Source organism: Polypterus senegalus, chromosome 10 (genome assembly GCF_016835505.1).
Source record: "Polypterus senegalus isolate Bchr_013 chromosome 10, ASM1683550v1, whole genome shotgun sequence".
In the NCBI taxonomy this organism is placed as follows: Eukaryota; Metazoa; Chordata; class Cladistia; order Polypteriformes; family Polypteridae; genus Polypterus; species Polypterus senegalus.
Window position 1 is genome coordinate 3,491,264 of NC_053163.1, and position 17,090 is coordinate 3,508,353.

Consider the following 17,090-nt stretch of genomic DNA (forward strand, 5'->3'; position numbering starts at 1 on the left):
TATATATATATATATATATATATATATAAACTGCTCAAAAAATTAAAGGAACACTTTGAAAACACATCAGATCTCAATGGGAAAAAGAAATCCTCCTGGATATCTATACTGATATAGACTGGGTAATGTGTTAGGAACGAAAGGATGCCACATCGTTTGATGGAAATGAAAATGATCAACCTACAGAGCCCTGAATTCAAAGACGCCCCAAAAATCTCATTTTTTTCTCATTTTGGTTTTGTACATCACCACAATGACATTTAAATGAAACAACTCAGATTCAGTTAAAATGCAGACTTTCTACTTTAATTCAGTGGGTTGAACAAAAAGATTGCATAAAAATGTGAGGCAACTTTTTTTTAACACAATCCCTTCATTTCAGGGGCTCAAAAGTAACTGGACAATTGACTCAAAGGCTATTTCATGGCAGGTGTGTTCAAGTCCGTTGTTATGTCTTATCGATTCTGGAGGATTAAGTGTGTAGAAACTCTAGAGACAGCGTGTGTATCAACTTGTGGATTTTTCTGTTTGGTGGCAGCATCACAAAGTCACTTCTGTAACATTGCGTTAGCCGCGGAGCTCAGCTCAGAGCGAAATGAGGTAAATGGGAGGGGAGATGATGACGTGACTCCCCCACCCGCCTTAACTGTCAATCCCCCACAAACACAGTCTCTCGGAATTTGCATAAGCACACCCCTTCACTTGCAATTTTAACTTAGTTACAAAGTGATCAAAACTCTCGTTTATATCCTGCGTCCTCTCATTAAACTTGTATCCCGCATTACCCGTGGGCATGAGAAACGCCAGCGGCAGCCTGTCTATGAACTTAATTTAAACTTTAGGTTTACACCGTGCTTTGTTTCCGAAGTAGCAGCACTCATGAATATGGTTGTATGTGTCACTCGCTCGCTTCTTATTGTTTCGCTGCCTTCTGAATTGTGTAATGCATGTTTTCTTCAGCGCTTTTTTGAGCTCTTCCTGGTTTTCTACATACTGTGTTGACAGTCAGTTCACGTGATTACGTGGGAAACGTGATGATGTCAAACGAAACTCCGCCCCCCACGGCTTTTGAGCTCAACTCCATTACAGTAAATGGAGAAAAATAGCTTCCAGTTATGACCATTACGCGTAGAATTTCTAAATGAAACCTGCCCAACTTTTGTAAGTAAGCTGTAAGGAATAAGCCTGCCAAATTTCAGCCTTCTACCTACACGGGAAGTTGGAGAATTAGTGATGAGTCAGTCAGTCAGTCAGTCAGTGAGGGCTTTGCCTTTTATTAGTATAGATTACCATATCTATTTTTTAATATTCCAAAATATTTCTACATACATATGTTCAAATTCTTGTCCCTACCAGGTCTGCTATCACAAACTGAAACCCCTTCATCAGTGCTTTTCTATGGTGTGCCAATGCGCCTTACATGCACAGGCCTGTAGGACGCCACCTTCACATGCATTTTTAACAGGAGCTGCACAGACTTGACAGAGAGAAAAGGAAAACTGAATACTTCAGTCTGTTTAGCTGTAAACAAGTATGAAACAACCTAAAGGACTAAACAAGAAGTTAAAATAAAGAGCTAAAACAGATGCATAAAATGTTGTCCAGAAGAAGGGATTACAGAAAAAGTGAAGGAAGGTGCCAGAAGAAAGCAGGAGCTGTTGAGTGCCACTACCTGGCTTACCCACTTCATGCCTTGTTCTAGCATGTCTTCACTTCTGTGCTTCCCATTCTGCTTTATCTTTGCCTTGCTGATAAGAGCCTTGGCCCCTCAGTCATTAATGTTCAGAATGAAGTTAACTTATCTGCATGACATGTCTATGCTGGCTCTGCACTTCACAGGTTCCGACAACTTGCCTGACACCCTCATTGGAACAGACATGTTTTAGAAACTCTGTTGCCTTCCAGGCTCATCTAAGGTATTTTGAACTAGCCTGGGATGAGGGGGGCACTGTCGGCCTTGTCTCCTTTTTCCCTCAGATTCCCAAGAATCCACAACTTGAGCACAACGAAACAAAGGAGCCTCCTTCCAGTCTGCCTGGTATAAAAGAGAGAATCTCATGGAAAGTGGAATCTCATTTGGGACCTGACCATGATAGCAAATACTCAGAAGAGAAAGTGCAACCAGGAGAGAGCACTGATAGAATGAATTGTCACTTTCAAAGAATGCCTGCAAGCACATATTTCTTTTGTTATTTCTCTAATGTCTTTGTTTGAATTAAATAGGGTTTTGCCCAGTTGGCCCCCCAAACATTTGGCTTTTGCCCTGCCTCATCATTTACACCGCTGCACTGTTTTTAACAAAAGTAACAAATTCAAAATCCATGGGAGCAGTAGAAACAAATAAGAAATTACAAGAATAGTATCATAAAATGTAAATGTGAACTTGCTGCACAGTGTCAGTGATTCATGGAGGTATTAGCTTTCTTACATTTGTTTATTGGCTCCTTTCCTTGGTTTCAGCCTCTCTAATTTTCATATTTTTTCTATTTTCCTTCTTTGGTTAATGGACTTGATGCTTGTTCTTTAGATTTTACATTAATTTTTGGTGGTTTCTTCTTTGAGGAAACTTCCTGTTTCTGTGCCTTTTTTAAAAATCGTATTGCTAAATAAACTTCTTAAAAGATTACTGCTTTTGTTTTTTGAGATTCCTATTTTTAATTTTTTAAACTTTTTTTTTTGTGGGAGTAACATGTGAGACCGTTTAGTAGTTTCAGAGCCAGGCCTACTTTCTGCTTAGAGGTCTTCTCAGAAGTTTTGAGGCCCAGTTTTGAAGAAGCAGCACTTTTATTTGGATCAATGAGAGGTCTTATCAAAAGCTTTCTGAAACTCAATAATACCCCTGAACACATTCCTTTGTTTTTGTTTTGAGGTCTCCCACCGGAGGATTTCACGACTCTCTGTCATTAATGCAAACCTGCCTCTCAATCTCCTTAATAACCAAGTGCTCAACTAAAACTTCTTACCTCTTTCAAATTTTGAGCAATCCCATTCAACCTCCTCGTTCTTACCTATTATTTCCGAGTTATCAGAGTCACTAACCAGCTCCCTGAGGTGCTAGAAACAGTTGGACACCTCCTTTAGATAGTGTGTATCTCTTACTTTTTGCCTCTGTCTGACTGTGACCCAAATGACTCTACCTTTTTTAAATGGATTCACGCCCTGCACTCTTTGTAATAGAAACCTAGGAAAATTAATAGAGCTTTTGACAGTAAAGTACTGTTTAGGATAAAGTTCTTATGTCTGTTTAGATCAGATTGAAAGATTCTGTTAATTAATATTCACTTCACAATGGCTGTATAAAGACAAAGGTATTCTCGTGCAATAGTAAAGTATTTATTTTAGCTAAAATTTACATTGTTGTAAAAGGAAAAACAGGAAAAATAAATAAATAAATAATACATAAAGGAATTCACCATTCTGGGTACTTCATGTTGGTTACATCACAATAATTCATAGTACCGTTGGTAACCCGTTCAGGAATCCAACCCATTGCAAGTACTTGCTTTTCAACTGATGTTTTCAAATTAAGTTCTGAACACCTTCTGCTTAATTGCAGCTTTAAAATACTCAGTGTGTAACAGCAGATGAATACAAACATAGGATAATTCAAGTACATACAGTGCATCTGAAATATTTTCATTTCAGAATTCAGATAACTTTTTAATCTCACTTCTTTTCTTTCAAATTGTCCCTGCAGCATTTCCCACCTGTTTAATGCTGAGCTCTGTATTAGAGTTTACACAGAACTGGTGATTTAAGGAATCACTTTCTGAACCAAATAATGAAGTGAGAGATGTCTATGTACCAAATGTCTGTCACTAGGGACACATCACAAAAATTACTTAAAAAATTAACAAACAAACAGCTAAAGTGACACTAAGGAATGGGCTGTTCCAGAAGCAAAATGAAAAGAAATTGTACCGTGCATGAAAACAGCAGCTGAATGGACCATTTCGGTGAAAATGCTATACTCAGAGCACATTGGCAGAAATACTCTTCAAACATTTGAGTTAATATGGCATGGGGCAAAGTCTTCAAACCCTGAGATGTCACGTCTGCTATTCAAGCCCCAGTAGTCTGCCATTCTGAACACACCTGTCCCAATATAAAGCACATGTGTGTATTTTTTTTACCTTGTTTACCACATTTGAGTTGATTATAAAAGAAACAAAGTAAAGAAATATAAACTTGTATATAAGAAATATAAAGTATTTACTTTTTATAAAAATAAAATTACAATGTTAAATATGTAAAATGACAAAAAATAATTACAACCACAACAGTACTGTGCACGCACATCCACACACACAAACAAACACACATATATGTTTTGAGGCACCAGGTAACCAACTCTGCATAAGTTTTACCAACATAGTTGGAACTTGAAGCAGCAGCATAGACAACCCATATAGACACAAAGAAAAATTGCAGACATCATACAGGCAATGACCAGGCATAGGATTCAAATCCAGGATGCTAAATCCACATTACAGCAGTGCTAAAAACTGTTACACCATAGTATCCAACTAAAAACTACACATCTTTCAGATTATAATTGTAATTTTGCATGATGAAAAGCTGAAAATTAAAAGTGTATAACAAACTAGCAATATTTTTCAAAACTACAGTATCTTCATTTTATCTTGAATACTGCTTGAGTGTAATCACAGAATCCTCCAGTCTCTTGTGAGGTCACCCTGTAAAAAAACACAGAGCAGTAAGTCAGGGTGATGACAATAAAATAAGCAGCAAGGGCTGACAAGTGGAAAAGTTAAGTGACCTAGAATGGAATTATTGTAACATTCTAATAACAAAATACTTTCTTATATAAGAAATATATTTTATTTCTATAATTCAAATTAATACATAATGTAACAGAAAGATTTGCTTACCCAGTCTGTAGTGGTTTTTTTATATACTATTACAAAATCAGTAAATCCAATCAGCAATCATTAATAGAGCATTTGCATGCAAAGCAAAAAGGAAGACAAATGGTGAAGAAGGAGCTTCCCTACTGCTTTCAATGACACTCAATGTAATGTCACACACTCACACTATGCCAATTTACAAATTCCATTTAGTCAAAACTACACATCTTTGGAATTTGAGAGAAAAACCCACACAGGCATATGAACAAAATACAAACCCCATATGGACAACAATCAGGCAGGGCAATCAAACCCAGAATGTGGGATAAATAAAATCAACAGCCCTAACCATCCTGCCAGCACGTTCCACTTTTTTACCTAAATTTGACCCAAGTTTGTCAAATGTTAAAGAAATTTAAAAGGCAGAGATTGTATGTGATTCAATGTGAATTATTGGAATAATGTTTTGAATATTAAATTAAAAATGTCATTCTTGATGTTTTGCTAAAGTTGAAATGTAATCAGATCATTTTCATGTGTTACTCCTATCATATACTGGTTGCATATATTAGAGTACACATTTAACTGATTTTATCTAATTTTTTATCTAATATATCAGACAAGTACATCTATCTATCTACTTTATAAAGCTGAATATGTATTTGTCTGGTATTCCAAACCACGCCATTGAATCCAAATTTTTAGAGGTGAAGACCACAGGATCTATTTTGTTACAACATTTCCCTATTGGGTTATTTTACTTGATGACTGCACCTGCACTTTATTAGGGATGTGCTCATAGGAATAATATGTGAGACTTAACACAGGTAGGCAAAGTTGTTCCCATGGTCATTTTAAAATATTGTTTTGGGAACATTTTTTTTTTCTCCTGAGGAATTTATTTATTGACCGCATCTGCATTTTATTTCAACCCGGGCAACACCCTGCTAGCGTTTACATGTAATATAAGATCTGCTTTAAGCCAATGTGAGGGTAACACGGTCAGTAAAGAAGCTCTCCACATGGTGCTTTTCCTCCTATCAGCTCTATAATAAACAGTTTAACATGTCTTTTTAAAGAACATTTGCCTGTTCATGTGTTTTCCAACCACAAACAGTACAAGTTGAAACAAGAATTCTGAATTAAGGCCCATTAGGAGGTCCACACTGCACATCATAGAAATGTGGATGCTCTTTTGGGTACTCAGGCTGAGGCGTCTGGACCATGTCACAAAGGAAGATATGATGGAAATGATGGGGGGTAGCATTGACCATTGAGAAGATGTGAGAGGCATGCTTACGATGGTATGGCCATGTGCTCAAAAGCAATGAAAATTCAGTGGCTAAGACTGCCTTACATCTCAGTTTGGATGGAAGACAACATCGCGGCCAGCCAAAGAAGCTTCAGATATATGAACAGGTTAGGAGAAAACATGCAGCATGTCAACGTCGACCCTGAGGATGCTTTTAATCTGGTCAAATGGATAAAGGAGAGCAAACCCTGCACCTACATGGAACAAACATTAGGACAAAGAAGAAAAAGAAGTGGAGGTCCACAAAAATGACTTGTCATCAACAGACATCAATTCTTTATGGGAAATGGGACCACAAATGTATCTAAATTGGTCCAGAAAAACTATTAGAAAAACTCAAATTTATGATAACCAGGCAATTTGGCAGATATTTTAATTTAAAACAACAACACTAAAGTGGAACAGCCAGAGCAGTGGACAAATGGGTAGCTAAACACCTGAACTAACTTAAAGAACTCTGGTACTCAGTGCGTTTATTCCAAGCAGAACAGAACAGTGACAATAGACAAGGTCAGGGTAGAAGTTAAATGACAGCTACCATCATTATCGACACTTCAGGCTTCATTCAGGTAACATACAAAAGGACTGAAATGGATGGTGGCATTCAGTGAACATCTCAGCTTTCAAGCATGTCTCCTTATTTACCTTTCATTGTTTCTTATGAAATGCATCAAATTCACTGACAGCTTGCAGGAATTTCATGTGTCTGATGGTAACAGAATGCTAGAACATTTTCAGTTTTGTGGGTATTGTAAATTAATTTCTCCCCTGCCACTTATTCAAACAGCTCCCCATTCGTTTTACCTCACAGATTCTGTACCTTCCCTGGTTTATAAACTCCATTTATAATGGACTTGAAATCCCAGATTTGTTCCCTAGAATTCATGATCCAAGTTTATTTTAGTCAATTTGGACTGTAATGGAAATAAACCTTACTGTGCCAGTGGTGAAGGAGTAAACAGCATACAGCTGGTCTTGGCTCAGGTTTCTAAGTTTTTCCATGCTGGATGTTCTTAGGTGGAGAGCAAAGGACACACTTGAGGTTTGTTTCATTATCTTCTTTGTGCTCACTGCCAGATCAAGATCCCTGCCAAAATTCAGCATTAGAATGAGCCAGTGATTCAAACAATAAAATCAGTAATACTTTCAAGAGTTCAGTGAACCTGAAGAATTACAGGAGTATCTACTGTATACCGCATGACACAAGGCACTACATAAAAGCCACATTCCTCCTGTGAGTCATAACTTAAGTTTAAAAAAATAACTACAAAATAAAATGGCACCATGCACATGAATGAAAAAGAAACAATACAAAAAGAGTCTTACTTTGTTAATTGTGAAGGAGTCAATAGGGTTTGGCTTTGTATTACAAGAGATTCCATGATTGAGCTCTTCGGGTGGAGAACAACAGGGACACCAGAGGTTTCCTTCACTGTTTTCTATGTACACCACACCTGGTCAGAATATGTACCAAACTTTAGTATAAGAATGAGCCAGTAATGGACGCATAACAAAATCAACAACATGTCAATGAACATAACATCCACACCCCTCCTGTGGTCCATAAATTAAGATGAGTGAATAAGCACGGAATAAAGAGAACTTCAATAGAGACTCAGCCTGATTTGTGAAGTAAATCAGACCACAATAAAGAAAATAAAAAAGGCCAAGCACTCCGTGGGTGATTAGAGACAGTCCTGCTTTGAATAGATTATACTGTAATGTAGTATCACATTCTAAGACCCCATTAATTCAGTTCAGGGTGCTACAAGTGCTTTACCAGATCATTTGGTATAAAATAGGAACTAACCCTGCATGGGGTGCCAGCCTTTTGCAGGGTCCAGTCACCCACATAGAGCCAGTCTTGAAACACCAATTAACCTAAAATGTATGTGTTTAGAGATGTGACATTAAATTAAAACACTCAGAGGATAACCCATGTAAACAGAAAATGACTGGGCATAGATTTGATACTCCTATTTGATTAAAGGCATTTAAAATGTAATAGAAATTCACAAATTAGATATTTTTGTAAAGAATAGTCCTCATATAAAGGGCTTTTCATGTCCTTACTTAATGATCACAGTTATGCAGGAATTTCTATCCCAACTCCTTTTCCATTTAATAAAACAAAAGGACTGACACCCCAACACTGAGGATTTTCAGCCAGCGAATTATTCAGCAGAAGTGTATTTAAGAAACACAACTGGGTGCCCTTTATACCAAGAGCAATATGCCTTTATAGTGCCTTGCTGGGACTGTTATCCTATTATTAATAAAGACAGAAGTTTTTTCTTTTTTTTTTTTTTGGCATTTCTTGTGCATATTTTTGAGGAGGGTGGGTGTGTTATAATTTTTCATGAACATGTGTACCAAGAAGGTAAATGAAAGGATTCCACTCACTCTGATAGGTCTTCAGATGTTTTTGTGTTGATAGCATCCATTACCATATATGAATAGAGCTGTTATTCCAATAAAATATTAAGCCTTTAAGACAAAATGAAAAAACAACAACTAAATGCAAGCATTTTAAGACCTGTGTCTTTACCTAATTACTCTAAAAAAAAAATACAGGAAACAAGTTCAGAAAAAAGTTAAAACTACAAACTCTGTTCTACAACATAATCATTACAATGATAAATAAATAAATGAATGAGTATCTTTGACTTTGCTGAGTACCTAAATGCTACAATATCAGTTTTATTTTAAATAATTAACAGCATCTTACTATGTTTAAAATATGCAACTGAAAAAGAAATAAAGAAAACTTATCTCTTCTGTTGTTACATATTTAGTACATTCTTCAGAAGAATATTTTGGTTAAGTGCACAATTCCAGGTTCCTTCTATAATGGCAAGTCTTTAAAGTATTCTGACACAATCACAAGATAACCGTCATGTTTTATTGTAAGTCTCATGTTCTTGCTGTCAAACACCAAACTTAGTGCCCCTGTCTTCAGTAAAGATCTCTACTTTTGACACACCTCTTAATTTTTCAAAAGGCTTGTTTAGTTGATCATTGCTGTGCTTTTTGGTGCTGATGTTACGAAGAAATTAGATCTCCACCTCATTTCTCTCCTGCGACTCCAATTTTTCCTCAGTGTCTTTCTTATCATGGAGTCCTTAACACTGACTTCAGCTGAAGGTACAGTTCTTTGGATGTTCTTCTAGAATTCTCTGTGAGGTGTTGAATGAGTTGTCACTGTGCCCTTAAGGTCATTTTGGAAGATTTCCCCCTGTTCTAAATGTTTTTCATTTTTAATAATGGCTGTCACTGTGGTGTCCTAGAGTCACACAGCATTAGAAGTGACTTTATCACCTTTTCCTAACTGGTAAGTTTTAAAACCGTTTTTTGTTCATCTCTTCTGGACTTTACTTTGATTGAGGCCTAGTATTCTTATACAAACATTTTGGTGATGACTTCACTGACATGCTGACAATCAACATATAATGAAGTTTAGATTAAGAGGGTTGGCTGTGTTCAGTCAGTGAAGTCAAACTATTAGTGAATTTTGGTCAGCTGTTGAAATGAGTAACTAAGGGGACATTTACTTTTTCACATTGGCAATCCAGCATTTGGATAACATTATTACTTAAATAAATAAAGTAGCAATTTAGAAATCGTATTCTATGCTTCTCTTGGTTTTCTATAACTAAAATTACATTTTGTGTAAAGATCTAAAGCCATTCATTGTGGCAAACATGCAAAAATATAGGAGATCAGTAAGGAGCAGATATTCCAGTGTGCTGGAAATAATAAAATAAAAAGGCATTGCCTACACTTTACTTTTTTCAAAGAAAATCGTCTATATCTAACAGAAGATAAAACGTTGTTCACCACAAAACCTCATTCATTATTCCTAAAGTCCACCATTATGTGGCTGTTGGGTTGTAGAGACTGGAGGCTGTCCCAGTGAGTATGGCAGTAACTGTGTCTATGCTTGAGCTTTCCTGTTGTTTTAAAATGAGAAAGAACATTAGGCTATTGATTTAATTGATTGATTGATTTAGCTATCAACAATAAAATACTTTAATATGGTAGGGGAAGGAGCTTGTGTGTGTTTCTAACTCAATAAAATATTCTGTATTTTTTTAAACACAATGACTGTACTGCTATATTGCTTATGGTGGTGTCCTCGGAACTGTTTATTATTATGATTGGTTTGATCTTCTAAATAAAAATAGATTGGGCACCAGTATGTCACCGTCACTCGTGTACATGTAGCTTCACCGGTTAGCTTCACCTGCGTGCCTTTGACATGTGACATGTAGCATCTCGTTCTGACTGGTTAGGTTGGAAAATGAAAATTTAATTCAAAATGGCCAACTACCACCAGAAACTTAGATATACTGGGTGCATAGAAGTGGAAGTCAACACTTTAAAAAGAAGAACAGAAAAACAGAGAATTGGTTCGGAAAAAAAAAATCTGAGGTAAATTTTCTTCCAGATCATCTGGTTGGGCAAGATAACAGTGCTTTGGAAAATGAATGAAGTTAGGACCAATCAGAAAGTCAGCAGATGGTACTGCATGATGGATAAAAATCTACATGTACAGTACTTTTTATCAGTGAGGGGCTGACAGTTTTGATAAAGTCTCTAGCTGTGCCTGCCTACAACCTTTACAGTAATTGCAGTTATTTTGTGTTTATTTATTTATTACATTTCATATGCAACACAGGTCTGTGCTGCATTTCAAAGGATTACTCAGATATTCCTGAAGGAAACATTCCTGTCATTCGTGTCTTCTACTCCTCCACCTTAATCAAGCTGTGCTAAGCAAAAGGTGGCAAAGTGGGAGGGAAATGAAGAGCTGAGCGGAGGCATTGGAAAAACAGCTTAGTTAAAAATGTAACTCACAATCAGTTTGATTACAACATCTGTTTATTACCTCTGATTGGAGATTTTTTTACCAATACAGTATTAATACAATTCTAAATTTATGATTTTTTAACCTACACAGATTACACATATTGCTGCCTACAGAAAGTTAACAACTCTTTGAGGTCTTCTATACTATTTGAAGGATCATGCACCAATATCAAAGCCTGGACTTGTAGGCACTTACTGATTTTAAGCATTTATTTATTGTAAAATGAAACTGCTCAAAAATCCTCTAAACTGTATCTAAACAGGTTTACTTGATTTAGCTACGTGTATAGGGATTAGCTAAATTGGTTCTGAATGGCCGGTTCTTTTTATATACCTTAAGAAGAAAGTTAAAGCAAAATATATGAACATCACTCAGACTTATGAGTAAATGTATACAATTAGTAAATGATGAGTGCTTGTATTGAGAAAAAATAAAATGTTTAGCAGTTCATTTAAATGCCATGTGAAAGAATTTCTGCCTAAAACAGATTCATTAACCTCTGCATTTGTTCTGTTTTTTCAGGAGATTGACTCCCTTCATATACAAGCCAAAGAAATGAAGATGAGAATTGTAGAAGTAATAAAATACCATGATGATCAAACCAATTTGTCCATCCTGCTGGTGAATGTCACAGTAGTATTGGGAGAAGGGCTTGTTATGGACTGACATGACAAATGTATTTCTTGTGCTAGTTGGTCTTCGATATACGTTAAACATTGAATACCATAAGGCACTCAAGTAAACATTTGAAGGTGTTCTTCAAACTGGGAAATCCATGCTCAAATAGACTGCTTTCCCAAAACAATGCACTTTTTAAAATGTGTGGCAGATGGCAGCCAGGATGCCTGGAAGGACCAGGAGAGGGACAATACCTCCCCTTGACCATGAGAGGGCAGCGACCCTGGTCTACATGGGAGCCACGGGATCAAAGCTTGAAAGCTCATCCTTGTTGGGGCCCGTGGCCACTGCCAGGGGGCGCTTGGACAATTATGGAGCCCTGGACACCAGCACTTCTACCACACCAGGAAGTCCTGTCAGAAGATCATCAGGAAGCACCTGGAGCACATCTGGGTGAAGTATAAAAGAGGCCACCTCACTCCATTTGGGGAGTCAGAGTCGGGAGGCACAGGACGGAGCTTGTGACTGGAAGAGCAGTGGAGGTGGCAGAAGGAAAGAAAAGGAAAAGAAAGAGAAGAACTGTGAGTTGTATTTATTGTGGGGGTTCGTGTACTGTGAGAAGAAGAAAATAAAAGTGTGTGTTTTGGACATTTGATGTCTGTCTGTCTGTGTATGGAGGACTGTCTTTCCACAAATGTAACTTGCACCAGCCACTATAATTTGTTTATAAACTGTTTTTCTGATTTAAACACCCCCTCCAAAAAAAGGCACACAAACCTTTGACTTGTAAGTGTTTGAAATAAAAATCTGTAAGTGAGATGAAATCATTCACAGAATGATTCTGTTACATTTGCATTTTAGTGAGTATAAAAGAGTCATATAAAACCATGACACATTTCATGTACACAGGTTATAATGTGTTGCTTTGATTTTATTAAAAGAACGTAATTGGTGTCTGCAAAAGTGTTGTAAAATAAAAAAATAACAAAACACAATTACTCAATTGGGCTGAGGCCCAGTCACGAGAAAGCCAACAAAGTGTTGAATGTACATGTGAGATTTGCAGGTGTGCAGCATGAAAGCCTAAATTATTCGAGCCACTAAAGAAAGTTTTAAGCTTGTGTGTTTGTTGACTAAACATAACTTAATGTAAGTTCTTATGTACAAGTTCACAGGGAGAAAACTATTCTGAACCAACACTCATGTTAATAGTTTAAATTACTTAGTGTTTATTATTGCAGTAAATACAATGCTTGTATTAATTAGTAGGATATTGCAGTAAATATTTGAGAGATGTTATGTAGTAATATGGCTGTAAACCTGTCACGTGGTAGCATTGAGTTTGCCATTGCAAGTTCCTTACGTCAATAGTGTATAACTACAGTGCCATCTGTCAGAAATGTCTTGCATTACACAGTGAAACAACATTAGAGTATTGTAGAATAACGTTTATATATACTGTATGTTAAATGTTCTATTTTAGCTGTTTGCCTTGTTAGAACCCCAAATACCTAAACCTACCTGTACAATTGTTCTACCTCATGTGTACTTCTGACATTTCAACATTAATAAAACCTTTCTGCAATGGTTGGAATAATTCCTGTGTTCTATCTGACACCCTTACAGCAACTTTGCTTCAAATGCTTTCACATTCACACACTAAAATATACTTATTAGTATGTTACATATAAGTATGATGACATTACAGAGCATAAGAATATAATAGTGGATAAAAAGTATTAAAACAAAATGTTGGTGATTTTTAATTTATTTAAAAGTTAAATTGCTGGGACACAAAGTGGGGAAATACACAAGTCAATTCTGTCCTATTTTGGATAAACTTATATTTTATGCCAAGTACTGCCAAAATACCCTCGAAAAAGATGATTATTTATGTCATAAGAAAGACGATATTCCTTAGTAACTAACTGTAATGAAAATTTAGAGTTCTTCCAATCTGATAATATTAATCATTCTGTTGAATACCCTTTTGTTAGCTCAACTAATATGTTTTTCCAGCAAAATTTACTTTGTCAAAAAAGCTTATAAATTCAAGTTTGTTTGATCTGCTCATGTTACACAAACTAAAAAGTATTAAAGTAGTTTTCCAAAAAAAATGTTCTTAAAAAAAAAAAATCTAGTCTTCGGCCAGTGGTGTTATGTGAATATATCACATTTTCTCAGCTGGCTGATCCACTGAGTGCCGAGTTGTTTCATGTGGAAAGTCAGGTTGATATGACAGCAGAAGACACTTCGTCGTTTGGATGTAGGGCGAGGTTTTAAGGGGTTTGTGGTGTTTAGCTTGATACGTTTTTAAAACTGCGTGTACAGTACATTTAATCTAATTTATTATCTGCACATTTTTCGTGCTTATTTTGGATATTACAAAGTAACAAGTTTCCATCTTTTCAAATGTTTTACTTAAGAATTAATAAAGCCGATTTAACTAAAAAAATAATTAAAGCAATTTATTACAGTTATTCTACTTACAGTATTGGGATTTAAAACCTCTGAAGCACTGTTCATGGAGTTTGTATCAACTTTATTTGAGAAGCTAAAAAAGAGACCGAGGCTCGCAATGATCTTTATATTTTATGGGATGAGCTAAAACGTGCATGGCGTGTGGACTTCACCTGCCTGTGCTCCAACTGAAAACACAAAAGGAATGGAAGCAGTTGCACCTCAAATGTAAGTAAATATAAAAATAAATGGAGTGAAGGTGGGGATGAAATTTTGGAAATCTGATTAAACAGTGGTGAAAAACATTTAACGTTTTAAATACAGAGTCTTTCAAACACACAACGGTTTAAAAATTAATCAAATAAATAAATCACCATCACGCCATAAAATGAAAGATATGGCATTCCTCGGATAACTCCTGTTTTTCACCTAAGCTAATTCACCATATTTTCTATTTGAATTAATGCCAAGGCACAGGATGATCAGACATACTCTACGGTGTGAGTCTCCTGACTCGACATTCTTTCGCTTCCCTGCAGTTCAGTGCATTCAATGCTCTCGCCTCTCCTGTTATTCTTGCGGTGTGAAAACTTATTATCATCCGCATGGATAACGTGATTGCCATACATTATTTTTGTTTTCATAACTAAGGAAATACAGTATATTTGAACGGCTAATCATATTTAAGTATGATTAGTGAATGGCGTTTATAAAACAGCGCCTCAAAGGCACAACGAAGAGAGATACTTTAATGAGAAAGATAATAACGATAAGAAAACTCACTACTCGTAGACGATACGAGCTCGTTTTTACTGTTTAGCAAATAAAACTGGACGTTAAAAGCGACAGTTGGCCTATTAAAAATAGAAGTGGTAGAATACATACCTGCAGCTTCAACACCTCCACTTTCTCTTCCGCTCTGAGTAGAGACTGCTCATCTGAGATCTGCACTGTGTGCGACTTTCCATTTATACGACAGAGACTCCGCCCCCAACTACTGAAACTCGGGCTTGCAAAGGCAGGGGCTGAATGGATGGAATCACAAGCGTGAAAGGAGTTGTCTGTCTGTCCTGCCTGTTAAGATGTTGGAAAGAAAGGTATTCATAAGTTTCGCGTATGACCGCAGTGAAATCTCTGTTTTGTCAGCGTTTCCTGATTCACCGGGATACAAGAAAACTCCCATATAGTATGATACAGAAGACGACGAGCTTTTAGGGTTATCCACTAATTCTAGCTCCTTAGACCTTAAAACCCATTCATTTTTTTGCCAATTTTTGGGCTGTACTTTAATGCAGGAAATTACACCCTTATTACAAACAGTAAACTGATACAACACCATAAAGTGTGCAGAAGGTGAAGGGGTCTGAATACTTTCTGGATCCAAGAACTACATAGTTCCTGTTATCTCAGGAACGTCAAGAAAATTCTTCCAGACCCATCACAGTCAGGACATGCATTGTTTGAACGCCTGCCTTCAGGCAGACGTTTCAGATCCATAAAGACAAAGACAAATAGACTGAGAAACAGTTTCTATCCTTCAGCCATCACCATGCTGAATGCTGCTAAGTGGTCAATCTGACCGAGTGCACCTTCACGTTTACAATACAGCTCTAAGTCAACATTGGCTATGGAACAAGTACAATATGACGTATGTATGAATGGATCATTTTAGTTTTAACTTGAGTAATTGTGTTCTTTCAGCTGCTCCCATTAGGAATGGTCACAGTGGATCATCTTCTTCCATATCTTTCTGTCCTCTGCATCTTGTTCTGTTACAACCATCACCTGCATGTCCTCTCTCACCACATCCATAAACCTTCTCTTAGGCCTTCCTCTTTTCCTCTTCCCTGGCAGCTCTATCCTTAGCATTCTTCTCCCAATATACCCAGCATCTCTCCTCTGCAAATGTCCAAACCAACGTAATCTTGCCTCTCTGACTTTATCTCCCAACCGCCCCACCTGAGTTGACCCTCTAAGGTCCTCATTTCTAATCCTGTTTATCCTTGTCACACCCAATATAAATCTTAGCATCTTTAATTCTGCCACCTCCAGCTCTGTCTCCTGCTTTCTGGTCAATGCCACCATCTCCAACCCATATAACATAGCTGGTCTCACTACCGTCCTGTAGACCTTCCCTTTCACTCTTGCTGATACCCGTCTGTCACAAATCACTCCTGACACTCTTCTCCACCCACTCCACCCTGCCTGTACTCTCTTTTCACTTCTCTTTCACACTCCCCATTACTCTGTATTGTTGATCCCAAGTATTTAAACTCATCCACCTTCACCAACTTGACTCCCCTCATCCTCACCACTCCTCTGACCTCCCTTTTATTCACGCATATGTATTCTGTCGTTGTGGTCCTACTGACCTTCATTCCTCTCCTCTCATATCTCCACCTCTCCAGGGTCTCCTCAACCTGCTCCCTACTATCGCTACAGATCACAATGTCATCAGCAAACATCACAGTCCATGGGGACTCCTGTCTAATCTCGTCTGTCAGCCTGTCCATCACCACTGCAAATAAGAAAGGGCTCAGAGCCGATCCCTGATGTAATCTCACCTCGGTCGCTCCTACCGCAGACCTCACCACGGTCACACTTCCCTCGTACATATCCTACACAACTCTTACGTACTTCTTTGCCACTCCCGACTTCCTCATTCAATACCACAGCTACTCTCAGTCACCCTGTCATGTGCTTTCTCCAGGTCCACAAAGACGCAATGCAACTCCTTCTGGCCTTCTCTCTACTTCTCAATCAACATCCTCAGAGCAAACATCACATCTGTGGTGTTCTTTCTTGGCATGAAACCATCCTGCTGCTCACTAATCATCATCTCACTTCTTAACTGAGCTTCCACTACTCTTTCCCATAACTTCATGCTGTGGCTCATCAGTTTTATCCCCCTGTAGTTAGTACAGTCCTGCACATCCCCCTTATTCTTAAATATCGGCCCACC

General features: G+C 37.4%; 1 long non-coding RNA gene across 1 annotated transcript; it reads right to left on the reverse strand.

Annotated features, from left to right (window-relative positions):
• Positions 1–3,311: 3,311 nt before the first annotated feature.
• LOC120536536 lies at positions 3,312–15,077 on the reverse strand. Its single transcript, XR_005635129.1, has 5 exons — positions 15,014–15,077; positions 8,584–8,667; positions 7,507–7,634; positions 7,117–7,267; positions 3,312–4,697 (listed from the first exon to the last, which is right to left on the reverse strand). It is a non-coding gene; the product is annotated as an uncharacterized LOC120536536 (long non-coding RNA).
• Between the last annotated feature and the right edge of the window lie 2,013 nt (positions 15,078–17,090).